Raw genomic sequence first — 26989 nt, 5'->3', positions numbered from 1 at the left:
CTGTGGTGGTAGTAGGAGATTTTCAAATATTGTCAGGTTATTCGTAACCCGGGAATGTTTGTCTTTTAAAAAAAATATATAAGTATGGCATCCTCAATTACGTCAATTATCTGACTATGCTGTATGGATGAAAGTACTAGGGAGGAGGAAAATAGAGGAGAGGAGAGGAAGAGGATGGTAGTAAAGAACCTTGCTGTTCAGATATAGTCTGCAGACACATCTGCAGACGAAATTCGAAAGGTAGTTTTTCACCAGGGCTGTATTGATATTATAATAGTCTCTGGATTAAGGTTTAAATGTACTACAACATTTAATCTCATTTTAAAATATTTTTAGTATTATTATAAATTTTAAGACTAATTTTAATAAAAATTAAAGGATAATTATTTTTTTAAATAAAGGAACTTGTAGAAATTGAATTGTGAAGAAAAGAATATTTTGGTATTTCCTGAACTTCCAACACAAATCATCCCACTCAACACGATTTGCGAATTCTTTATAATATACTATGCGGCTTCTAGTAGCTTAACTGAGTTAACAGAATAAATATTAATCATTTTGCATAATTTTGAGTTCGCTCCCACGAAAAACCACCTGAATGCTTTAATTGCAAATGCACCGGAATTTCAATTAGACGCTGGTGAATCTACCGGTCCGCGCTGGCCATTGTTACGGCACTAATGGAAAGATCTCAAAATAATGTGGGTACAATTATGCACCCGGTGCAATTCTACACCCAGTTTGGGGGTGCAACGGTGCACCTTGCACTGCTCATAGGTTTTCCAGCACTTCCGTTCCTTTCAGTTCTCTCTCTCTGTGTGCCCTCGTTAAATATGCTGAAATCTGTAATGAAATTGAATTAAGCTTATAGGAAAAAAATAGAAGAGAAATAAAATAAAGCTTTTGGAGTGCCTAGGTGGACTAGGTGGACTAACTTCGAAAGTGCCTAGGTGGCTGATTCCGAAAGTGTAAAACAGTTTTGCAGCAAAATATTTTTACTGAAAATGTGGCAAATTCTAAGTATGGTAGTTTGGATTTTTTTAGATTAGATTTAGATTTCAGCTGCATGAGTGTTAGTTTCTTGAACCTCTGTTTAGTAAAACGGAATATTATGCAGAACGAGCTTTTGAAATTGGCATTTCTTCCCTCATTTTATTCAGACCGCTTTTTAAGACCTACTTTAAGGCGATACATGACTCTAATAACGTGAACCATACCATTAAAATATTTTATGTAAAACGGTTAAAAATTTTTATAAAACGGTTTGTTAGCATCAGATTTTATTTTTTTAAATGATGAATTAGTGATTTCCCGAGGAATTCCTCTAGTAACATCTTAGTTATACGTCCATCAGAAATAATTCACATAAACCCCACGGAAAGATCAATTTTATATGCCTGCTAGAGCAAATTCGACCGTAGGTCCGACCATTACGCCGGGCCGCTCGCCGAATATTGTTTTACATGACTTCTCACTAATGTTATTAAGATTCCTACTTTTTTTTAGAGATTTGCTAGAGAAAATTCAACCGCAGGTCTGTTCAATGCACCAGGACCGCGCGTCGCATTTTTTTTTTTTTTTTTTTTTTTTTTTTATATTTACTCCACACAGGAGGCCCTGAAGAAAATAATTTCCCTCAGGGCCTATGTCATCTTTGGGGATGCTGTGTGGAGGGTCTTTTTGTGGAGAGGAAGGAGTGAACATGGGTCTTGAAGAGTCCCATGTTGTAGGAGGGAGGAAACACAGAGGCCGGCAGTTCGTTCCACAGCCGAGCTGTTGAACTTAAGAACGAATCGTAGAAGCGACCCGTTCTCATGTGACAAGTGTCAACTGTGTACAAATGTTGGGCGCGCGTTTGGCGTGTATCCCGACTACGCACCGGTGCCAAAGGGATCAATGACGCTAGTTCCTCAGAGCATCTTCCATTGTAATACCGATAGAACAAGGACAGCATACCTACCCGACGCCTGTGCTCTAAAGATTGCAGTCCGTTTGTTAAGATTGGGGAATCTATCAAACGGACCGCCCGTTTCTGCACAGAGTCAAGGGTTTTTTTCAGGTATTTTGGGGCTCCAGACCAGAGATGGCTGCCAAATTCGACAGTAGGGCGCACTTGCGATTTGTACAGGGTGAGCAGTTGTGTACTATTAAAGTATCTGCGGGCCCTGTACAGTACGCCCAGCTTCTGAGAGGCCAACTTTACTCTGGCTTCGATGGAGCCCCCGTACCTGAGCTGGTCACTTATAGTTACACCAAGCATGCCAATGGAAGGCCTGTTCGGAAGATTGCTTCCGTTGAAGGAGACTAGATTATCATTTGGATCCCTTTTAGACGTAATCAGACAGGATTGGGTCTTTGAAACATTAAATTCGACGAGATTATTTTTACCCCAGGAGGAAATACTCTCGAGATAACCGTCCATTCTCTGCTTCAAAGCCCTCCGAGCCGTTGGAGTTTGTGTGCCCTTTGGGGGCTTGTCAAACAAAAAGCTATCATGAACTGTACTGTCATCCGCGTAACAATGAATCGGTGCACATGTCAAAAGGTCATTGATGTGCAACAAAAACAAAGTCGGAGACAGAACCGATCCCTGTGGGACGCCAGCATTTATGGAGTGCGAGGAAGAGGTGAAACCGTCAGCAACCGCCTGAATCGACCTATCTCTTAAAAAGTCAGCAATCCACGTACACAGGGATGCGGGAAGTCCGTAAGAATGCAATTTGTTGACAAGTCCTCGGTGCCAGACCCGGTCAAAGGCCTTGGATATGTCTAGTGCGACCGTTTGGGTCTCACCGTGACGTTCCAGGCACCGCCCCCAAACATGCGTCACATACGCGAGAAGATCACCGCACGAGCGGTTCCGCCGGAATCCGTATTGACGGTCGTTGATAATTTTGTTCTTCTCGAGGTGTGTGAGCAGTTTGTCGTTGATCACACGTTCCATCACTTTGGACAGAACTGATGTGATCGCTATGGGGCGGTAGTTGGCCGGGTTGGAGCGGTCACCTTTCTTGGGAATAGGGTGAATGACCGCTTTTTTCCAACCAGAGGGCACAGTGCCACACTTCAGGGACATTTTGAAGAGCTTTGTCAAAACTGGAACTATTTCTGCAGCACACCTCTGCAATACCAGGGCAGGTATTCCATCAGGTCCACTAGCTTTGTTAACATTGAGCCCCCGTATGACGTGGAGTACATCCCGATGCCGGATCCTCAGCTTTTTCATATAGAAGCCGCAGTGAGGAACCGACGGCGGAACAGCACCCCCGTCATCGAGGGTCGAGTTTTCCGCAAATATTATCCCTAAAAGGTTTGCCTTTTCGGTGGCGGTGTTTGCTAGTGAGCCGTCAGGTCTGGTAAGAGGTGGCAAACTGGGTTTGCAAAAATTTCGACCTATTGAGCCCGCAAGCGACCAGAATGCTCTGCTGCCATGCGGGCAGGCAGCCAGCTTTTTGCTGATCTGCAGGTCGTGTTCGAATTTTGACCTATTGATGATTCTCTTGCATTCCTTTGCCGATTTGTTGTATGCTGATCTGCTTTCGGGCGTTCGAGATGTATTGTAGGCTCGGTAAGCCGCGTTTTTTCGTCGAACTGCTTCGGAGCATTGTCGACTGAACCACGGCTTTGAGCCCACACCAGTTTCTTTAGTAGTCGATTGTATGAAGCCATCCATCGCCGATTTGATGACTTCACCAATCTCCTGGGCACATCTTGAAGGGTCCGAAGTCCGAAAACAAACAGCTGACCACGGAAAAGCATTGAAATGGGCCCGCATACCGAACCAATCTGCTGACCTATAGTGCCACACTTTTCTCCTCAGCCTCTCATTGGTTGGTCTGAGGCTAACGGGGATTGATGTCGTCACTAGGCAGTGGTCAGATGATCCCAGAGGCGCTGTGACGTCAATCTTATAACCGTGTGGCACAGTAGTTAAGAATAGGTCTAACAGATTGGAGCGGTGAGTCTGCACATCAGGAACCCTTGTAGGCTCCTGAACCAATTGCTCTAATCCGTAGCAAATGGCAAAGGATTCCGCCTGTCGGCCAGCCGAGTCCGTTGGGCCTGAGAACTTCAACCATGGTTCGTTATGAACGTTGAAGTCCCCCAGAACAACAAACTCGGCCGAAGGGTAGCGGGGCAAGAGATCATCAATAGTATCGCTCAAATGTTTGAAGAGCTCGGAAGTGTCTGATTCGCTATGGTTCGGTGAGCGGTATAGACATGCGTAGAATCTTGCCGTACTGGCAAGATTGACGCGCACCCACATTACGTCGAATCTGGAGTTTTCCAGACTCAATAGTCGCACACAGTTGACGTCAGCTCGACTATAGAGGCAGACTCCTCCTTTCAGTCGGAATTTGCTTGCGAGGGTAAAGCCCGGGCAGTCCAGATAGGAGGAGTCTGGCGGCTCGGCTATCTGAGTTTCGGATAGGAAAAGAAGGTTGGGACGTTGGGACAAAAGATGGTGATGGACGGAATTTAAATTTGTGTGCAGGCCGCGAATGTTGGCAAAATTTACCAACAGTTTTGGCCCGCACCGGGGACGCCTGCTACTCGCCGCTGTAATGATGTTAAAATTGTTGTGTTGTATGTTCATGAATTTAATTTTTTTTTTTTTTTGTAAGGGTAGGAGGTGAAAGGAAAGGTCTGGAAAGGAAAGGTATGAGGGGTGGGTAGGAATCTGGGGTTCAGGCTGTCCAGGAGTGATGAGCGTTTGGTTCCAGCCCACCCACTGCGGTGCTAGGCGATAGGCTGGGAGAGTCCGGCTGGAGAGGGCATCCAATGCGCCCCAAACGCTGCTGCTGGGTCCCCTCCGGTCACGAACCGGCACAACAGCAGTGGCGGGGTTTTTTCACTCGCTGATGGGGCAGCCCACCCTTAGTCGTGAGCCTGAGGGTCGGGCCCCTGTACTATCGAGCGGCCCGGACAGCGGTAACCGGTTGTAAAGGGTCTCCCTCAACCAGCATCTCCCAACCGGCCCGCCACGCAGAAGGTGGGCCGACGCACCCGCCACCAAGACCCGGGCAAACCCTAACCCATGAACCCGGGCACCCCTGCTAAGTCACCAAACGTAGCGAACCACTTGGGGTGACCTGTGGCAGAGGTGTTGGTCATCCAATAAATGGTTCCCAGGGCGGCGGTACCCATTCCCGCCTACCAAATTGCGTGCATATCTTTTTCACTTACGTCGTTAAGATTCCGACTTAATTTTCAGGTATTGTCTCCTCTTCATAAATCCCTTCCTACAGTGCCCCTTCTCACCCTGATAATGATAAAGTTTTTTTTTAAAGTTTGTGATTGAAACAAGTTAAATATTAACAGTGACAGTGAAAAACGGCAATTATCATTATGGAAGGCGCTTCATAATTCGTAAAGTATTAGTAATTAATAAATTCGTTCTTATTTAATCATCTCCACTCTACAGGTAAAATTTTTAATAAAATTACTATATGCTTATTTATTTTACCTTAACTTACAACAATTATTTAAAAAAAAAACATTTTACACATTAGGTACAATGTGATGATATGAAAATACTTCTGTATGTAATAGCATAATTTTTATAACAGTCCTGATGGTGGTACGGAGGTACCGAAACCGGTAGACAATCTTCAGTTTATTTTTATTTGAGTTTTATGTCATAATGTTACTGTGGTTTTTAAAAGAGTTAAATACTATGTATCCTGAATTTTGTATTTATTCTTCTGCAGAAACTCTATAAAAAGTAATACATTACAAAAGCGATAAGGAAAATCATGAAGAAATCTTATTCGCATAGATTTTACGACGTATTCTAAAAATGTCCTGCAAAGATGACCAGGAGTATTTTACTGGTCCTGTGTAATTTGTGCAATAAAAGTTTTTATTCAAGACAAAAGAAAATTACATTTTCACTTATTTTACCAGAAATAACTAAAATGAATACATTTTTCAATTACATTATACACAAATACATACCATAACAATATTAATAGCTTTCACTGATTGAGCATGAACATGGATAATTTTTTTTTAATAAACCTACTCATTTTTTATTTTTTATGTTGTCTGGAAGGCAATTATATATATTGTCCCCTCGTAACCAATGGATTGCTTGTTATAGTGAGTATGTATGGTGTTTAAATGTATTGTATCGTGTTGCCGTGTAAAGTGTGCGTGTTCTTGAGACGTTTTAATGAATTCTGATTTGTGTGTATGAGTTTATTATTTATTTTGTATATAAGGAGACATGAATTTTATTCATATAGTTTTCTTAATGTTAACGGTTTTATTTCCATACATAATTTGAAATAGCTTTTAATTTGTTAAGATGTCTCTGCGGTAGGGTGGGAGTTAAAAATAACAACGGTTTCTGGAAACAATCAGTAAATACTAACATTATTATGAAGGTTCTCGCCACTATTATAGTTTCAGCTGACAAGGAAACGGCGACTCACTTTACGACGGCCAAGGTTTATAGCGGCTGGTTATCGCCCGACTGAGGATTTAGTGAGGAAGTACTTCAGCTTATTTATACATGCTTCAGATAAGGCTGATATAAAAATAAAATGGCGAAATGCCTCCATTTGAAACACACCACGGAAATTTTTTGATAACTCAAAGGTAATCTGATTATTTATTTTTTGGAATAACTTAGTGAGTAAAACCTCAAATTGTAATATTTAATTATTTAAGTCAATATTAGTAATTCCTAAACGAAAATCTGAAACAGAAAAATTATAAAACAGTACAGAATAGTAATTACAAAAAGGATACAGTCAGAAAAAAAATATCTAAAAGACGCTGTCTAGATTGCATTTAATTTGGGTTACTAAAGATAGTTGCCAATAAAAATTTGCGGTGAGAAAAATGAAGAAAATGTAGGTAGTTCTAATTCGAAGTATGATACAGTTAAATATGACCGAAGGAGATAGGGTCCCATTAGCTCAGTGGTAAAGCGGTGCCCCGGCAAGGCAAAGGTCCTGGGTTTGAGTCCTAGATGAGACCGTATCCTTTTCTGATTTTTCTGTTTCAGATTTTCGTTTAGGAATCGCTAATATTATGTTATGTCTTCAATAATTAGATAATCTGATTCCTAATTTTGGAAATAATATTTTTACTTTACTACATGGAGAGGTACCAATTTTGGACTTCACGATAAATCACCAGGTCTTTTTAATAAAACATCAATTTAAGAATGTTTTATCGATTTGTCTTAAAAATATATCACGATGATAAAAAGAACTTTCGTTGTAATGCAAAACTATTCGGATTTTCACGAATACCTATTCCGACATCATGATAATATATCATATTACTAAAGGTTTATCAGAAAACCTGTTGATTCATTTGTTAGGCCTACAATCCCACATATAAAAAAGTTCCGAAATACAAGTAATTCAAAATAGAGCCGTACGTAATATATATAATCTGCCATGGAATACACATGTCAAAGATATATACTCACAGCCACAAATACTTCCTTTTACAGTCCTGCCAAAGTATAACATCACAACTGCCATTCTACAAATAATTCAACACTCCTCACACACCAACACTAAACCAGTCTTCAATTCTGACATACGCCAGCACAAAACACGATCACAAAATCAAATACATTTATCGTCATCTACTTACACGACCAAATTTGGAATTAACTCCTTACAATACATTGCACATAAACAATATAACGCATTACGTAGTAATTTAAAACTTCCGGCAACGAACAAAAAAACATTGACAAAAGCTATTTCCTTAGCAGTTTCATAAATAACTAACACAATCTTTCTCTGCAACTCCATAATAACATCTGCGTTTATTTATTTTAATGTATTTTATTTATTTGCCTTGTCCTTTCTTATGTTGTCTTTCCCGAAATGAGTTTTATAAACTCATTGGGAATAATACATTATTACTTTGTTATTATTTTGTAATGTATTATCTTGTAATAAATAAAATAAAATAATCTGAATTACCAATAATTTGAAGAGATTCTTAATACATTCGAAATATTCACTTTTCTCCATGAAACGTGAAAACATAAATATTTTTTAGGTATAAAATGTAAACACACGATGTGAGATTTTCACAGCTTGTTTAAGCGTGGTTAATTTTTGGGTTATTATGCCGTGTTGCGCTTCCTCTTCATATGAAAGTTTTTCGGACAGCTAGCATTTTAATTTTGTAATCAGTGTCCATTACCAGGGCAGAAGGTCTCGACGACGGATATGTCCACCCTACTTCTGCTTGGCATACTGGATTTGGAGAGGCTGGTTGAGAAAGATCTTTTGACCTCTTCAGCCGGATTTTCTTAATCCATGGGCTTGCACCACTCTTGGGGGGAGGGGGGGATTTACGCATCTGTCACTCCTGAACACACTGACACATTTTTTCCTTCCCAGAACTTCCACTCCTCCTTTTCCTTAACGACTCTCCACACAGCAACCTCGATAGGTTCCCAAACAATTTTTTATAAAGGTTGTAGGAATCGTGTTATCAATAATGTGATATAAAAACTCGTAGATCATTAATGTACACGTGTACAAATAATTAGGTAAATAAACGAGATAAAAAAAATAAGAGGAAAAACAAATTTAAAGCAGACATGAAGAAACATAATACCTAGGTAAGGGTGAAATAGGATGCTTACAAAACCTTGTTGATCTCTACTATCAACCCACACATTTCACATATCAAGTATCTATTTACACGAATATACCGAGGATACTAATTGAATTTAGCTGGAAGGGGCAAACCAACAAAACAAAAATAAATAAAAGCTCATCGCATGAAAATTGCGGATTTATTTAGCCAGATGGTTTCTACTTCTCGGAATAAATATAAAATTTAAATGCTGTTGCTCTGGGCTAAAGGTTGATCGTTCACTTATACGAATATAAGTTATTCTGTTTAAATACTAAAACTTTTTTGCGACCATTTTAAAATAAACTATGCTCATACCTGTAAGCCGACTTGGTAACAATTTGGTAACTAATAAATTTGAGAATTTTGTCGACATATTTAGGAATTCCGTATTGGTGACGAAATTAACTGTTTTTATACAACAATGTACAAGTTTACTAGTAAATAGTGATTTTTTTCTTCTGAATTGCCTAATTAATTAATTATTTCATTTTACTTTTCATGTTTGATTTTTTTTTTAAAGTAAGACAAACTTTTCTGGGTTATGAATAACCTGACGATGTTGGAAAGGTAAGTACCACAGTCAGCGGAAAATGTTGGTTGTTTTGTGATGGAGGACAAAACAAGGCGAAAAATTGAACAGACTACGCCTGGGTGGGATCCAAACGCGATGCCAACTCAGTCACTAACCGGACGTATTGGTTTATCTTTTTTTTTTGCTTTTTCTGTTAAATTTCACATGCGTTATGTTTTGTAACTTATTTTATAAATCAGTACCATGTAATTGGTTTATTCTATTAATTTCATGTAAAAACACACTTAGGTGCAAATAAACAAATAAATGTAGAGATTTGCAAGGATGAAAGGCTGATGTAATGGAAAGATTAAAGAAGGAACGCTTTAATGGATTGGGCATGTTGAGCTAATGAACGAGGAAAGAAGTGTAAGGAGAGTAGTAGAAGAAGTCGGGGAAGCCAGAGAAAAACATGGTGAACCAGATTCTTGTGTCGGGCCAAGTCAAGAGTCAAAATATTCATAAATGTGAATGAAGCAAGGAGTTTTTGCCGAGACTGAGTTATTTGTTTATTTGGCGGATCGTTCTATCTGCCAACCCCTGCGGAAAACGGCGCGATGGTTAGTAAGTTAGTTATAATTTGATCATTTTTATAGTTACTTGAGTGTCTTCACATAAATAATATCTGTGAGATGTTGTGTTGTCAAATCACAATGTTAAAGGGTCATCGTAAAAGGTCGGATGTCATCACATTATTCAGAAGTTTAAATTGTCTGTGAAATTTAATTTTGTTTGCCAGTCCCCATATTTTAACTCGCGTCTCTGTGACCCAAGTTAAGCATTAAATTAGAATGTCCTTCTTTACGTGCGGTTTTCCGTATTCCTCAGTTATCTCGCAACGGTGAGTGGAGAAGCAGTAGACTTAAAATTATTTTTGAAATAAAATTTTAAAATTAAAAATTAAAAAATAGTGGACAGAATAGACATCTCTGGTCAGTTTTGTAGTGATAATAAACTACAGTCATCTTTGCATTAATCAGCAGGATTCATACGAATTTACAAAAGAGGGCACCACTTTTCCTGTTTGGTCGATTTAAGACTAAAGGATTAAAATATTTTTGTCACAATAAAATGACAGTACATTAGAATTACAATGTGTTAATTCTTTTTTATTCTAAATTCTACTCTCCTGAGAGCTGGTCGTGACAGATTATAATTTCATAGTGCGAATGCAAATATTATTGTGCCGATTGCCGTCCGCTGCCGAATTTGGAGATTTATCGCTGTAAACTCAATGCGAGTGATATTTTCGGTGAGTCTTCTGTTTTTATGTATTTGGTGGCTGGATTATAATTTGTTACCTTTCCTGCAGAGTAAATTTTGTAATCAATCCATTTTTTCATAGGGAATTAATTATTCCCTGATGGTCTGTGTGACTTACAAGCCAGATCATCACCAGTGAGTGACCATGATTGTTGACAAAGTTATTATTTTTTATTCAAAAAAATATGTTAATATATGTTCTGGCATTTAAAATTAAAAATAATTGCAGACATTTACTTAATATTAAAAAAATACGCATGAACATTCAAATCTAACCATTGTTGAACAGAGAACAGAATGCATGTTAGTGTAAAGATTGAAATACACTGGGTCGACGTACGCGATACACGCATCACTACGTTCCACGTTGCACATTGGTTCTACACACGCAACGCGTGTGAATATTACCCCGTTCACACAAGGCAATTTTAGTTGATCAATTCTGTGTTGAATGACATTTGGAAGCTAATCGACAAGTGTGAACAGCCTTTAAACAGAGTTGATCAAGTTTTTAGCTGAGCGACGAAAGTTGAAAGCCCGTCTACTTTTGTTGTTCAACTCTTGTAATTTAGAGAGTGAATAAAAGAACGATTTACTAAGTTAACTATTTTATAAAGCCAACTGTCAAAGCAAACTACCGTAGATATACCAAACACAAAGACAGATGCATAAAAAAAACTACTTATAGGTGTGAAATAAACTCGTTGGAGGCGTGACGCTATTCTCTTCATCTTTATACGTCCCACGCCGATGTGGACAACCCAGATTGGCGCAACTATGGACGCGTGGGTTTGCGTTGCTTGTGACAACTGTGGCTAAAGCATTTATTTTCATACAAAATGTATTGATTGTAATTAGACCAGATATCTTAATGCGTCGCTGACGTAGCATACGTCAACCTAGTGTGTTTCTACCTATGAATGTTGTATCGGCAGTATGTTATGTTGGTAGAGAATAACATAATTGAAGGATTTGTGATAAAGGGTAAATAATTTCTACATATTTTATTCTGAAAATATGTAGTAATTGGTGGACATTAATTTAATGTTATGTATTTTAACCCCTCCATGACCAGACGTCCAGATTTAATAAAAGATTTTAATAATTTTTTCAGTCATGCGGAAATACGTTTTTTTTCGGGATTAGTAATAAAAATTCTTTGCAATTTGCTTCAAATGTTTATATAAGATGCCACAATTAAAACTCTAAAAATAGCCGAATTGAATAATAAATTTTTCGCGCCGCTATTTTTTATTTCTATTATATGAATAAGATAAAATTAAAAAGTGAGATTACAGTTTTCTTACAAATTCCCAAAACCAAACAAATGTGTTCTTTCCATTTTTCTACGTTAGTAGTAAAAAACGAAGTGAAAATGTGTTGAGCGTTTTTTACAACACTCACGTTTAATATTAACCCTTAAATGCATGATTTATTAATTTTTCCGGAAAAAAATATATTTTGTCGATATTTACATGCATATGCAAGGAAATATAAAGAATTTATTTTTTTTGTAATTTTTTGTTATTTGAAAAAAAAAATTGTTGCAGATTTACAACACCATGTATTTAATAAAAAATAATATGAACAATTTACGTATGAAAAAACGATAAAAAACCTAAAAAAAATTCTCAAAACTATCTCAAAACTAATAAGTGTACCGGAAAAATACGAGTTATTACATATAAGTATTGTATTATTGTATCTACTTACCTAAGAAAATCAAAATAATAACAGCAAAACAAAACTGTAATTCTAACCTCCAACCAATTTTCGAGAATCTTCACTTTGTTAAAGAAAAAGTGACATTTGACATTCGCGAAAGAAAAAAAAGGTGATGCCACTCGATAAAATATATTATCGTGAACTTAATAATTCTAAAACGGCATGCATTAAGTATACACCAAAGAGTTAAAGGTGGTTTGAACGGTATGTTGCAGTTTTGCAACAGTATGCATTTAAGGGTTAAAAAATTTATTACCTAAAATAAGTAATGTTTTTATTAGTAATTTAGTAATCTTAAAGGTATAAACCGGAGAGATAATTTTACCTTGTTTCTAAGACAGTATTCGTTTTTACGGAAAATTGAAAAATGAAATGTAAATTGCACATTTGAAATACATAGATAACATTGTTAACGAAAATGTTGAAAGAACTGAAGGGTTATTCCGTTGGGCATTTTTTTTGTTTTTTACCAGTATATGGCTTCATCCTGATTCAAACAAATAAATTAACTTGTTACACTATTTAAACAAGCGAAATGCAATCTTTAGAGCAAAGGTGTCAAATGGAAATGATGTCCTTGTTCTACCGGTATTCCAATCTAAGAAGCTCCGAGGAACAAGCGCCATTGATCTCTTCGGCACCGGAGAATACTAGTGAAACGTCTAACATCTGGTGTACGGTTGAAATTTGTCACATGAGAACGAGTCGTTTTTACGACTTGCTCCTCCCTCCTACAACATGCACTCCTTCAAGGGTCTTATCAAAAATATCCTCCACACAGCATGTCCAAAGATGATATAAGCTCTAAAGGCACCAATTGTGGAGTTAATGTAAAAAATTATAGTAAATTAAACACGTTGAAAATGAATTCCACATGATATTTCACATTGAAGAGTATTAATAGTTTTCTGTAAGATTTCTGAATTAATTAGCTACTAAATGAAGTCCAAGGCTTATTATTAAAAACCATGTAATATGATGACGGTGTTATTTAATTGATTTATTATCCATATTAAAAGTAATAAAGTTAATTCACATTCCCGATGATTTTCAGTTTCGTCGCGTCGCATCACCCCAATCGGGCCGGAATAATGTCGAACACAAATAGAAGTTATGAAGCTGCCACGCAGTATTTTTCCGACAACAATTTTCCATTTCATGGTCCAAAGGAAATATAATCACCTTATTTCCAATCCGATTTCTGCGAAAATATGAATTTTACGGTTCGAGTATTTTTTATAGTCCGGGGGGATCAAATACAAATTTCTATCAGCGAATTATAATGAGCCTCGGAACTCATTTTTTATTTTATTTATATATATATTAATACCTCACATATGAGGCTCTGATGAAAATAATTTCCCACAGTGCCTAAGTCTTTTTTTTGGGATGCTGTGCCACACAGCCGGTGGGCAATCGCATCCTTAACACACCTCATCCGATGAACCCGGGCACCCCTGCTAATTCACCAAATGTAGTGAACTACTTGGTATGACTTATGGCAGAGGTGTTGGTTATCCAATAAATGGTTCCCGGCCGGAGGTGCCCAAACCCGCCTCCCAAATTCTAATAGGTTTTATTTAACTTAAAAAAAAGATACAATGTAAAGAAACGATAAATAAATAAGAATTTAATATTTTATTTCGGGTTATTTTACATAAAAATTGATTATTTCCTTTTTATTCATCTAAGCTTTCCCAAGCGTAATACATAAAGAAATCAAACCGTAAGAAAGAAAAATTTTGTACTATAAATAATATGGGTTCTATGATAAATCAACACATCGACAATTCAACACACTTTTAAAACGTGATATAAAGTCACTAGAAACGGTGAAAATTTTTTTTTAAAGTTAACCTAACCTAACCTAACCAAACCTACTTAACCTAGTTAATAAAGTTTTTGTTTCATCACTTTCCATGACTTTATATAACTTTTTAAAAATGTGATGATTTATCATTTTGATGATTTATCCAGTCACCATAATAAGACATATACGAGGCGTATCCAGAAAGTAAGTGTACTGAATTATTGTAGGTTACAAATCTTTTTATTGAAAAAAAAATTACATGGTTACCGTAGTACATATGTAAGCTATTTTTCGACATAGTCGCCATTCCTCTCAATGCAGGTGGTGAAGCAGGGGATCAACTTTTTGATGCCTTCCTCGAAGTAGTTTCCCGCCAACACCTTCGTCCACTTTTCCACCTCCTCCTTTACCTCCTCGTAGGTTAAAAACCTTTTTCCACCCATGTACAGCTTCAAGGAGGTAAAGAGATAACAATCTGAAGGTGCTAGGTTAAGGGAATGCGCGGGGTGGTTCAGGATATCCCATTTAAACGAAGCAAGCAGTTCCTTCGTGGCGTTGGCCGTGTGTGGTCTGGCATTGTCGTGCAGCAGGCTGACTCCCTTTGTCAGCATGCCTCTCCTCTTGTTATGAATCGCCTTCCGCAATTTTTTTAGGGTCTCACAGTATCTTGCAGAGTTGATGGTCTCCATTTGAGGCAGATATTCAATCAAAATTATGCCTTGACAGTCCCAAAACACGGATGCCACGATTTTCTTGGCTGAAATTGTGGTTTTGAACTTTTTGGTGGAGGGTGAAGAGGTGAGAACCGTTTTTAAACTCGCGATACCACTTGTACACACTCGTACAATTCATAGCTTTATCACCATATGCAGTTTTAACCTCATTATAAACCTCAAACGGAGGTTTTTCCTTCCAAACGAGATAACGGATGACGACGCGTATTTCGCATTTGGCGGGAGATTGGATTGACATTTTTCACGAAACGTGTTGCCGCGTTGACACTTCTCAACGTACTGACCTTGAACAGGTCTCGTTGCGGAGGGGAAGAGTCAGGCTACACGTAAGTGCAGCCAACATACCGAAAATAAAATTCATTCGGTCGTGAGAGCCTCAGTACACTTACTTTCTGGATATGCCTCGTATTTTAAGATTTAAACTTCTTTTTTTATCCCTATGAACCTTACTACCAAGAAACTGTAGTCAAAAAACCTACCAGCCTCACCAAATGCCGATCAGGTAGGACCGATATTTATTTCGTATATTAACTACTGTAGTGTCATACGATTTCAAAGAAATGCGTATGTCCACAAATGTGTACGTGATTGAGTTTCAGCTCGAAAGAATATCGGAAAGTGGGTTAATTTCCGCTTCCGAGATTTGCATTAATTCATTCCCGAAAACAAAATTCAAATTTAAATAAATTTTACTACATTTTTTGAAAAAAAAGTTCTGAGAAATCTCTTTCTGAAGATTACTTAACGACATTAATTTTCAAATATTTATCAAAAAATTAAATAAATGTTTTTTTGTATTGTATAGAAGAGATTGTTATCTATTTATCTATACGTGAAGAAAAAGAAATATATACTTACAAAAAAAAATTACATTTTTAATTTACTTTTATACAAAAAAAAATTAAATCTCTTAAAATTGCAAAAAAAATTAAATATCTCATATCTATATAATGGTCTTTTTACACAACAATTCAATGCATTTTAAAATCAAAATCGCGATTTTCCCCTAAGTTTTTGGTATTTTGCATTACATGGGCGCATATTTTGTTCACTCTTGTATTTAGATGTATAAAATGGTGACCGGAAATCATCACATCTATAAAAAGTTATATTACGTCATGGAAAGTGAAGAAACAAAAATTTATTAACTGGGTTAAGTAAGTTAAGATAGGTTAGGTAAGGTTAGGTTAGCTTTAAAAATTTCAACACACTTTTAAAAATCACTTTTTAAAAGTGTGTTGAATTGTCACTGTGTTGAGTTATCATGGAACCGTGCCTGGAACATATATAAATTGTTATTTTAGCAAATAGAATTTTCCACGAATGCACTTTCATTTGAATTTCAAATATCGTTAGTTTTACTGCTAATTGAAAAGTTATTGAATATATTTTTATATTATTTAAATTTCGTTGCAATCGTTAGAGTTTTATTGAAAAGAATATTTTGGATGGAACTATTTATTGGATAACCAACGCCTCTCCTATAGGTAACCCCGAGGTGACATATCAGTGGTGCATGAATTCATGGAGTGAAGTTTGTCAACGTCTTGATGATGGATGCGTCTGCTCTACAACTGCTGGGTGGCGGAAGATTGTGGTTGAGGGAGAGCATATGATCTCTCCAGCCACACTGAACATTCCGGGCTTACTAAAAACCTGAGAATATTAAAAAATCTCCCACTACAATCACGTAAGTGAAAAGGTTTCTTTGTCGTGATGAAGGAATCGGCCAGCCGATGATTTGAATTCATGTCGCCTGAGAGGGAACGTGACATGTTGTTAACTCAGCCACTAACCGATCAAAAAACTGTATGCACAATCTACCAGACATGCAAACAAATAATACATTATTACATTTTCAGGGAACATTGAAATAATTTCATTGATGTGAATGGAGCACGTTAATTCCCAACAGTTATCGAACTTTATGAGCAGCCATTGCCAAAGTTGGACCACTCTATCTAATAACGACAGAGGAACGCGTCACAAATCAAATGAGGGATAATTTATTGAAGCACACCCGATACCTATTATGCTCGGTATTGGGTGTACTCTAAAACGATGGATTCTGCTGCTGAGAGGTACGTTGCACTCTATCTATTTTTAATGGATTAGAAAGAGGTTTTGCCTTTTGTTAAAATTATATTATATCATTACCCTACCCCCTTCATTAGCCAACGTTTCATACAGCATTACAGTGTTCATAATCAGGATAGATGTGTATAGATTGTTGTAAAGTGTGTGTTTATCTATGATGTGATACCACGTGGTAAACTTAAGATGTGTTTTTGGGTTTAGTTGTGGAGTAGCCGTCAATTATCATATACCAAGAACTATTGTGTATATCCCTGTTTTCTTTATTAATATTAATGAAATTTTTATAAATTTCAATTTTCTCCGTAATTAGGCGTGCTTTATGTGTAGATCTTCCCAGTATGTATTTCAGGAATAAATCCAAAGTAATGAATGGCTTAAATTAAATGTTCGGCAATTTCCGATTTGTCAGGGTGGCCGAGTTTACGTGCAAGTGTTCTGATATTCTTTTAATACAGGGAATAATACCCAAAAATAAATCATACATAATACTTTTGGCCGTGAAAATCTCAAATCATATATAAAATGATGTTTAGTTATGTGTATACGCATATTTACTTACGTTCTAAAAAATATTATGTCAAAAGAAATGATTTTCAATTTATAGAACTTAAAATTGAAATAAAATAAAGTAAATTAATTATATTTTTCAAATTACAAACAAAGAATTCGTTAAAAAACTTTTTCAGCAAATTAGAATTTTAATACAATTTTTTTTAAAGTGTTCCAAAAATTTCAATATTAAAATTGGGAGGTCACTTTATAATTTCATTACGATGACATTTAAATTGAGAGTTTCAAACACGGTTAAGAATGTAGATATTACATTTCCCGTACAGGAACTTATATGGTAAAATTTATGACGATAGTTTCTTCATTTAATGTCTACCTCAACCTGTGCGAATTTTAGTATAATTGTGCGAGGTTTTAAATAAATGCAAATATTTATAATTAGCTTGTTTTAACAACTGCCAATACCATACTTGTTATACAATTTGAATTAAACATTTGAATGTTTGGGAGACGGGTTTGGGTACCGCCGTCCCGGGAATGATTTTTTGAAAGTGGGAGGGATATATTCATTCGTCTGTCACTCCTCAACACACTGATCCCTAGATTCCTCACCACTCCCAATACCTTTTTGTTTTCCCGGAACTTCCACTCTTTCCTTTCCTCAAAAATACCCCTACACAGCATCCTCAAAGATGACAATTATTTCCATGAGGAAAAAAAATTTCCTTGGGCCTCCCGTCTTAATGTAAAAAAATACTTTCGCGAAATGTTCATTGGTATATATGATTTGTTTAAACATATGTTAAGAAAACCACTTAGGAGTGCTTTTCTAAATTTTTAATTTGCCGCGTTACCGATAAGTTAGTTGGTGGCCCACTAGATGTCACTGCTGACAGCTTTGACATTAGCGAATTAAAGCGAGTTATGAAAAGTAAAAGGGTCATCATTATTTCATTAAATACACCGAATACACCTGAATATAATATCTCACATTATTAAGAAACCTGAAATAAGGGCTTTAAATGTTGTTTCTTTTGTTTTTACAGGTGAGTGAATCTTTTGTTAACAGATAATGTGATGGTTAAGAGTTGTAAATACGTATTGTTAATAAATCTTTTGTTTTTACAGAGAAACGAAATTACGCCTTTGTATTAAAATTATAGTTTTAGATTATAAAAAAAACTATTATACATATTACAAACATGTTTATGTTATAATATGTTAAAAAGTTAGCTAACGAAACCCAAAAAGGCACTGCTTGTGCTTGAGTAAGCTGCTTGATGAATTGAAATAAAATTAATAATAAAAAAGGTTACATCGGCCGGGAATCGAACCCGGGCCGCCCGCGTGGCAGGCGAGCATTCTACCACTGAACCACCGATGCTTGTAAAGTAGAAGAAAATAGTCACACCATAAATTAACTTCGACATTGCCTTTGTCGCTAAGTACAAAATAACTTAACTTTTGTTGTAAGTTATGACAAGCTAAGTAGGTAGTTACGAATACCTCAGAAGTATAATAATACGTTATTTCCAAAAAAACCTCAGAAGTTCTTCAAATATTGATTCCCGGCTTCGACTAAACGCTTTGAAATAAATTTTAAGAAATTGTAATTTTTATTTTTCATTAGTATGTATTGCTATCAATCAAGTTTAATTTGTGGTATCTATTTTCTATTTATATAAACAAGACTGTCTGTAGTGGGAGGTGTGGATTTCATTTATGTACAAATTTACAATTTTATTCAGAGATTGATCAAATTACACACTTGACGTTCAAATAAAAGTAAATTTAGGGAAAAAGTAAAGACAAAAAATTAGTTTCGAAATACAAAACACCTACTATATTATTTGAGCGATTGCTCAAATACATAAAAAAGATCGTCGAAATGGTCGTTCTAAAATAATTGCTCGGCCTTACACTTGAACCCATATTATGATGTGTAAATAAGTACGACGCGACAATTATTACAACAATGTCATTTGTTAGACCGGTCGGGTGACACTAGGTTATCAAGTGACAGTTACAGGAAATGGTAAATAAATATTACAAAAGCCACATAAATTATAGTGACACAGACAATATCGAGGTAGATTAATCAACTGAAAGACATTCGTAAACATTCATAACGTTATATACACAAGTTGTTCATAGCGTTCGTTGTAAACAAAACATTATTTTTTTAACATTTTACTTTTAATCAATGCAAAGATTTGAATATCTTACTTAGTTACTAACTATCACGCCATCTCTCACAGGGTAAGCATAATGATATACCACCATACATATCTGTTCTGGCGAACACTCCTTGCTTTTGTTATGTATGGCCATGTTGGCAGTCCTGATGCGTCACGTGGGAGATTACAACGAGTGTGCGCGGTGTCAATAAACGTCATAGGTCTGAGTCAACAGTCTTTTATTTTTAATAATCCCCGATATAATAATTGGCGACGAGGATAATTGAAAAAGTTAAATTAATAACGAGTGATATTAAGTCCAATGTAAAACAGTGATTTCGTCTTTGTTTTTTTCAATCATTTTAACATGTCTACGAGTACTTTGCCAGTGCCGCAATACGAGTCGAATTGTGAAACCTTCGGAATGTTTTTAGAACGTGTTCAAATTTATTTAAAAGTAATTAATATTACGGACAAAGAGAAAATTGGATATCTTTGTATGATTATTGGTGCGGAAAAATATAAAATTTTAAAAGAAACAGTTCATCCGAAAAATATTGAAGAGTTAACTTATAACGAGATTGTAACAACACTTCAAAATAAATATGAAGAAAAAAAATGTACGATCGCCCAAAGATATAAATTTTATAATCGTCAGCAACAGTCGAACGAGGGAATTGATGATTACATTTCAGAAATAAAAAGTCTGTCAATATCATGTAATTTTGGAGCATTTCTGGATGAAGCCTTGAGGGATAAATTGGTGTGCGGTGTGAAAAATGAAGCCATGACTATAAGATTACTGTCTGAAGATGAATCGCTGAGTTTCGAAAAAGCAAAAAAAATTGTGAAGAATATGGAGACAGTAAGTTGTTCTGCAGAAATATTACACAAAGAAGATCTTTCATCGGGAGTTTTCGAAGTAAAGCCGAAAACGTCACGTCAAAGGAGTACTAGTCCGCAACAAGGTCAAAGGAGTTCAATGTCATCAAGTCGTCTTTCATCTCCATCACGTGGAAATCCCAGAAAAAGATGCGAGAGGTGTTTTATCAGTCATCAACCAGAGTCATGTCCGTCAAGGAATTGGAAATGTTACAAGTGTAATACATACGGTCATACGTCAAAATTTTGTTCTAGTGTAAAATCAATTGTTATTAATCATGTAAAATGTGTGGGTAATATAAATGTTTTAAATATGTCCGTGTCTGAAACAGCTAATATTGATTTGTTTGTAAACGGTAGGAAAATGTCCTTCATGATTGACACAGGGAGTTCATCGACCTTGATAAGTCACAAAATGTACATAAAATTTTTCAAAACTTGTAAATTAAGTCAGTTCTATGGTAATTTGTTTACAGCAAATAGTCAAAATTTATATTGTTTTGGATTTTTTATTGCAAAAATAAGTGTAAAAGATGATTCTAAATTGGTCGTGGATTTACCAGTATTAGTTATTAAAAATCTATCGTCTGAAGCTATTCTTGGTAGGAATTGGATAAATGTTTTGAATCCGTCTTGGGAAAATACATTTATAAATTCTTTTATGTCAAATATTGGTAATGATAATACTGTAAATTCAGTGTCTGTCAGTGGAAAAAATAAATCAAACATTGTCGAAAAATTGTCACAAAAATATTTAAATTCTTTTTCTAAAACGAATAACGACATACCAATTAAAGAGTTTTCGGTAAATTTAAGTTTAAAAAATAATTCAACTCCTGTTTTCCACAAAGCATATGAGGTCCCTTATGCACTGCGTGCAGAAGTATGCCAAGAGCTAGATCGTCTTGAAAGCGAAGGCATAATTTCTAAAGTTAAATATAGTACTTGGTCTTCTCCAATAGTTTGTGTACCAAAACAAAATGGAAAAATACGTTTATGTGCAGATTTAAAATCTACAGTCAATCCACAATTGAGAATTGATCAATATCCTATACCACGTCCAGAGGATATTTTTAATAAATTTTCAGGTTGTCAAGTATTTTGTAAATTAGACTTAACAAATGCATATTTACAGTTGTCTGTGTCAGATTCTAGTAAAGAATTACTTACAATTAATACATGTAATGGTTTATATGTTTACAATCGTTTACCTTTTGGGTTGTCATCGGCTCCTGCCACATTTCAAATGGTCATTGATAAAGTCTTGGGAGGCATAAAAAACTGTGCTGCATACATTGATGATATTTGTGTAGGTGGTAAAGATGAAACGGAGTGTTGTAATACTTTAGAAAAAGTTTTGTCAAAGTTAAATGAGTTTAATATAAAAATTAATGTGTCAAAAAGTGAATTTTTTGTATCTTCTTTTGAATTTTTAGGTTTTACTTTGTCAGGTCAAGGCAAAAGTCCGTCTTTGTCGAAAGTTGAGAAAATTAAGTCTACTGGGTGTCCAGAAAATGTTACTCAACTAAAATCGTATTTGTCAATGTTGAATTTTTATAGGAATTTTATTCCTATGTGTCCTACTGTACTAGAACCACTCCATAATTTATTAAGAAAGAATGTAGAATGGTGTTGGTCTGATGAATGCGAAAAAGCATTTATAAATAGTAAGTCTCTCTTGTCAGATAAAACTATGTTAGTTTTATTTGATCCGTCAAAACCATTGTGTCTTACAGTCGACTCCAGTGCATACGGTGTCGGATGTGTCTTAAGTCATGTCGTAAAGAATCAAGAATTTCCTATAGCTTTTGAGTCTGCAACGTTAAATTCAGCTCAAAGAAATTATAGCCAATTGCACAAGGAAGCCCTTGCTGTTATTTTTGGAATCAAGAAATTTCATAAATATTTAATTGGTCGTCATTTTACTATATATACTGATCATGCTCCATTGTTGTCTTTATTTGCCGAAGATAAAAAAGTCCCCGTTTTAGCTGCATCACGTCTCATAAGATGGTCTATAATATTGTCCGCGTACAATTATAAATTAGTTTTTAAAAATGGACTGAAAATTCCTCAAGCTGATGTGATGTCACGTTTGCCAAGTGAACAACAATTTAATGTAGAGGAATGTAATTTTGTATACATGTCAACACCCTTAATTCCATTTTCAGAAGTTGAAAGTCATTCTGAAAAAGATGAAATGTTATCTAAAGTCATTAAGTATGTTTCAATCGGTTGGATTGAAAACTTGTCAAGTCCAGAAATTAAAAAATATTTTAAGTTCAGAAATTTACTGTCGGTCAAGGGAAAATGTCTTTTATTTGGTGACAGAATTGTAATACCAGAATCTCTTAAGTCTAAAGTCTTAAATTTAATACATTATGGTCATCCTGGTATAGTCAGATCAAAAATTCTTGCTCGTTCTTATGTTTGGTGGTTAGGTATGAATCAAGATATTGAAGATATTATTTCTAGATGTGAAATGTGTCAGTCGGTACAAAAAGCTAACAAAAATGTGCGTCATAATTGGCCTATTGCTGAAAGTCCATGGGAAAGAGTCCATTTGGATTTTTTTGACTTAAAAGGTTCCAAATACTTGTTAGTTTGTGATTCATATTCAAAGTGGATAGAATGTTTTTATATGAAAAATACTAAATATTCGGATTTGTTATCAAAATTAAGTGAAGTTTTTTCCAGATTTGCGTTTCCGAAAACTATTGTTTGTGATAACGGTCCTCCATTTTCATGTAAAGAATTTTCTATTTTTTGTAAAGAAAAATCTATTAAATTATTATTTTCTCCACCATATAATCCCGAGTCAAATGGATTAGCAGAACGATCTGTTCAAACATTCAAAAAGATTTTAATTAAATTTATGTTTTCAAAAAATTCTAAATTTTTGTCACCAGCTCAACGTCTAATAGATTGTTTGTATACTTATCGTTCCACCCCTACTTCTGTCACGGGTTTGTCTCCTATGGCTAAAATATTTTCGTATGAGCCACGTACACCTCTTCATGTTTTGACAGAAGAAAATAATGTAAATAAAAGTAAGCAATCAAGTAAAAATGCATTGACAGAGTATGAGGAAAATGATAATGTATTGGTATACTTAAGACATTTGAAAGGTCCTATGAAATGGGTTCAGGGAACTATTAAGTTAAAATTAAGTTCATGGGTGTATTTAATTCTTTTAATCGGAGGAGAGGTAAAAAAGGTCCATGTTAACCAAATAAAAAAAAGTTGCATTAAGTTAAAATCAAATTATGAAAATCCCGATAAATGGTATGACTTGGGAAGTCAAGAAAATAAAAATGATAGTGAGCCTTTACCCAGCACTAGTGGGAAAACTGATGTAGTAACTAGGGCTGGCAGATTGGTGAAACCTCCTGTCAGATTTAGTCATAGTGATTATGTTTAAGTTTTATTTGGTATTGTAAATTGTTTGAAAATAAATAAAAAAATAAAGGAGGAAAGGATGTTATGTATGGCCATGTTGGCAGTCCTGATGCGTCACGTGGGAGATTACAACGAGTGTGCGCGGTGTCAATAAACGTCATAGGTCTGAGTCAACAGTCTTTTATTTTTAATAATCCCCGATATAATAGCTTTATTCACATTCATACAATGTTTCATACATTCTCTTCAGTTATTATTATGACCTGACGTTGAATCGGAAATAAACCGACTTTCTGATAAGGCTAAAACTAGGCAGATACTAGATGATGACAATGCATTCTAACAATTCTCTGTGGCAATCACGTACACACGTGGTCGTGGATACATACGCATTTCTGGTGAAATCGGATGCAGCAGTTAACAAATTAAATAAATATCGGTTCTACCCGATCGGCATTTAGCGATGTTGGTAGGGTTATTGACTCCAATTCCTGTGTAGAAAGATTCAATATTCAGTCAAACCAATGTTTAATTGTTTTTAAATAGATGTATTATTAGTAAATAAACCTTTTTTTGCGGGAGGATTTTTGAAAATTTTCTGTATTAAAAAAAACTATACTATACTTGTAAGTTTGTATTTAAGGATATAGAAATAATATAAAGATGTGTAGTACAGAATATATTAAATTAATAATTTAATATATCCACACAGATATATAAATGTATTATAAAAAATACATATGAAGTTATTAGAATGAGAGTCATAATGGGTAAGTAATTTTAAATATAAAGGGAAAAGTAAGTAGTCATTTGAATAAGTGAGATTTATACCATTATAAACTTACGTTGATTAACTTGATCGTGTCTTGTCTTTCTCGGGTGTCCTCGATTTCTTCTATAAATTGATTCCGCGTCGTAATAAGTGTATGCATCGTGAACTTCTTTCTTAGTGCATCCATTTTGCATGCCTAATCAGCCTGGCATTCTTTCCTGACCTTCACACGTATCACACGGTCAAACGTCATGGTTTTAACACCCATTCGCCTCAGGAATCTCCGTTATGAGTTATCACGTCTGCTTATTTCAAAACATTATTTCCTTTTTAATAAAGTTGTGTCTGTTTGGATGGAATTCATTTATCACTGTTAGGTACCGTACATGCCACACTAGAAGAGGAAACTGTCGAAGGATGATTGATGAATTCGAAATTCTTTTGGAAGAGGGATAATATTGGAATTTCGTTAGTATTGGATTTGAATTTTACTACCGCCCTGCTAAGTGAATGATTCCGAAATAACTAACCATCCTGACAACTACGGCAAGGGTACGCAGTGCGTTGACATTTAAATTAGTGTTACTAATCTTGGAATTTACATAAACTTTATAACGATAATATCATAACATTATGGCGGTAAAATTGCTAACGAATAAAGAGGATAATTAATGTAAAATATTTACTTCATTCTAGCCAAATTTTATGACCATTGTGTGCATTTTATGAAAAAAAACGCATTAATTGTTTTTTGCTGGTTTTCATACCTGGCTATACCATGATAGTTATATAATTCGAATTAAATAAACGTTCGCGGATTGTCTATAGGAATATGATTAAAGAAATCCTAGTATCTTCTGTATTTTTCGTTTTCATACAAGTCGTGTGAGAAGGAAGATTTTTATGAACGGCTTTTAGGACGATAGTTGATGAGGTGCATACGGTCTTTCCTGGAGACTTAAGATAACATATTATATCGACGCCGGAAAGGCAAAATGGTGTAAGCGAAAATGAGTTAATCATACAGATTTGCTTAGAAATTGTGCAATAAAAACCTGTACTATATACCTACTAAAAACTGTATATTTAAATCATCATTGTTTTTTGTATATTATTTGTTGTTTATTTTTTATTGTTTATTGTTAATTGTTAATTGTTTATTGTTAATTGTTAATTGTTAATTGTTAATTGCTTATTGTTTACTGTTTATTTTTAATTGTTTATTGTTTTTTGTTTTTTGTTTATTGTTTATTGTTTATTGTTTATTGTTTATTGTTTATTGTTTATTGTTTATTGTTTATTGTTTATTGTTTATTGTTTTGTTGTTTTTTGTTTATTGTTTATTGTTTATTGTTTATTGTTTATTGTTTATTGTTTATTGTTTATTGTTTATTGTTTATTGTTTATTGTTTATTGTTTATTGTTTATTGTTTATTGTTAATTGTTTATTGTTTATTGTTTATTGTTTATTGTTTATTGTTTATTGTTTATTGTTTATTGTTTATTGTTTATTTTTTATTGTTTATTGTTAATTGTTAATTGTTTATTGTTAATTGTTAATTGTTAATTGCTTATTGTTTACTGTTTATTTTTAATTGTAAACAATTGATAAATTGTTTTTTGTTTTTTGTTTATTGTTTATTGTTTATTGTTTATTGTTTATTGTTTATTGTTTATTGTTTTTTGTTTATGTTTTGTAATAGAAATCCATTGAGATCCAGTTGCTTCATTTCTTTTAGTAGGTTCAATCACGAAATCCATTGAGATCCAGTTGCTTCATTTCTTTTAGTAGGTTCAATCACGAATACTCTTATGTTGGATGTTATTTCGTGTTAATAGAACTCACAACCTTTTAAATCAAAATCAAACGCTTTTACTACTTTTGTATTTTTAGTCAGATGCTTAATTTTCACTAGGGAAAATATAGGTATTGTTGTTGAAGTATTAGATTAAATAATACGCTCGGAGACATAAAATGCGTAGATAGGTACTACGAAATATTCTATTTCACCTTATGAGTAAACCTACCTTAAGGAAGGGCGGAGTGGGATATTGGGTTCTGGGGCATATTTGATAGCATTATATGGAAGGACATCAAAACCTGGATCCGTATTATAATTTTATAGATTCCGCAAGGGTGGAGGGTTTTTGTAGTCGGTTTATGGGGCAGTATTCACTCCACTTAGGTCCGAATTTTCCTCGTGAAAAAAACGGCAGATAAGTATGAAAATCCTCAGAAAATAGGCTAATATGATCAAATTTTGGGGCTTCTCTGGTACGGAGAATAGAAAATTTGTTATTATTTTTCTTTGGTGAAAATATTAAATTATATTATCTCTTAATATTTTATGCGGTGTGATCGTGATTCGACAGAAATCAAAGTGCGTAAATTATTAATATAGAGCAGAATATTCAGATAAAAAA

General features: G+C 34.9%; 1 protein-coding gene and 1 non-coding gene across 2 annotated transcripts in view; both read right to left on the bottom strand.

Annotated features, from left to right (window-relative positions):
• The window catches only part of LOC149417041 (protein turtle homolog A-like), a 1249058-nt gene that overhangs the window by 472635 nt on the left and 749434 nt on the right, over positions 1-26989 (bottom strand). The gene's annotated exons all lie outside the window — the stretch shown is intronic.
• TRNAG-GCC (transfer RNA glycine (anticodon GCC)) lies at positions 18649-18719 on the bottom strand. Its single transcript has one exon. It is a non-coding gene; the product is annotated as a tRNA-Gly (tRNA).

The sequence above is a fragment of the Hesperophylax consimilis genome, chromosome 16 (assembly GCF_061612785.1).
Source record: "Hesperophylax consimilis isolate HC1 chromosome 16, BYU_Hcon_1.0, whole genome shotgun sequence".
NCBI classification, from domain to species: domain Eukaryota; kingdom Metazoa; phylum Arthropoda; class Insecta; order Trichoptera; family Limnephilidae; genus Hesperophylax; species Hesperophylax consimilis.
The sequence above is the reverse complement of the archived record's forward strand: the minus strand, read 5'-3'. Positions and strand labels throughout refer to the sequence as shown.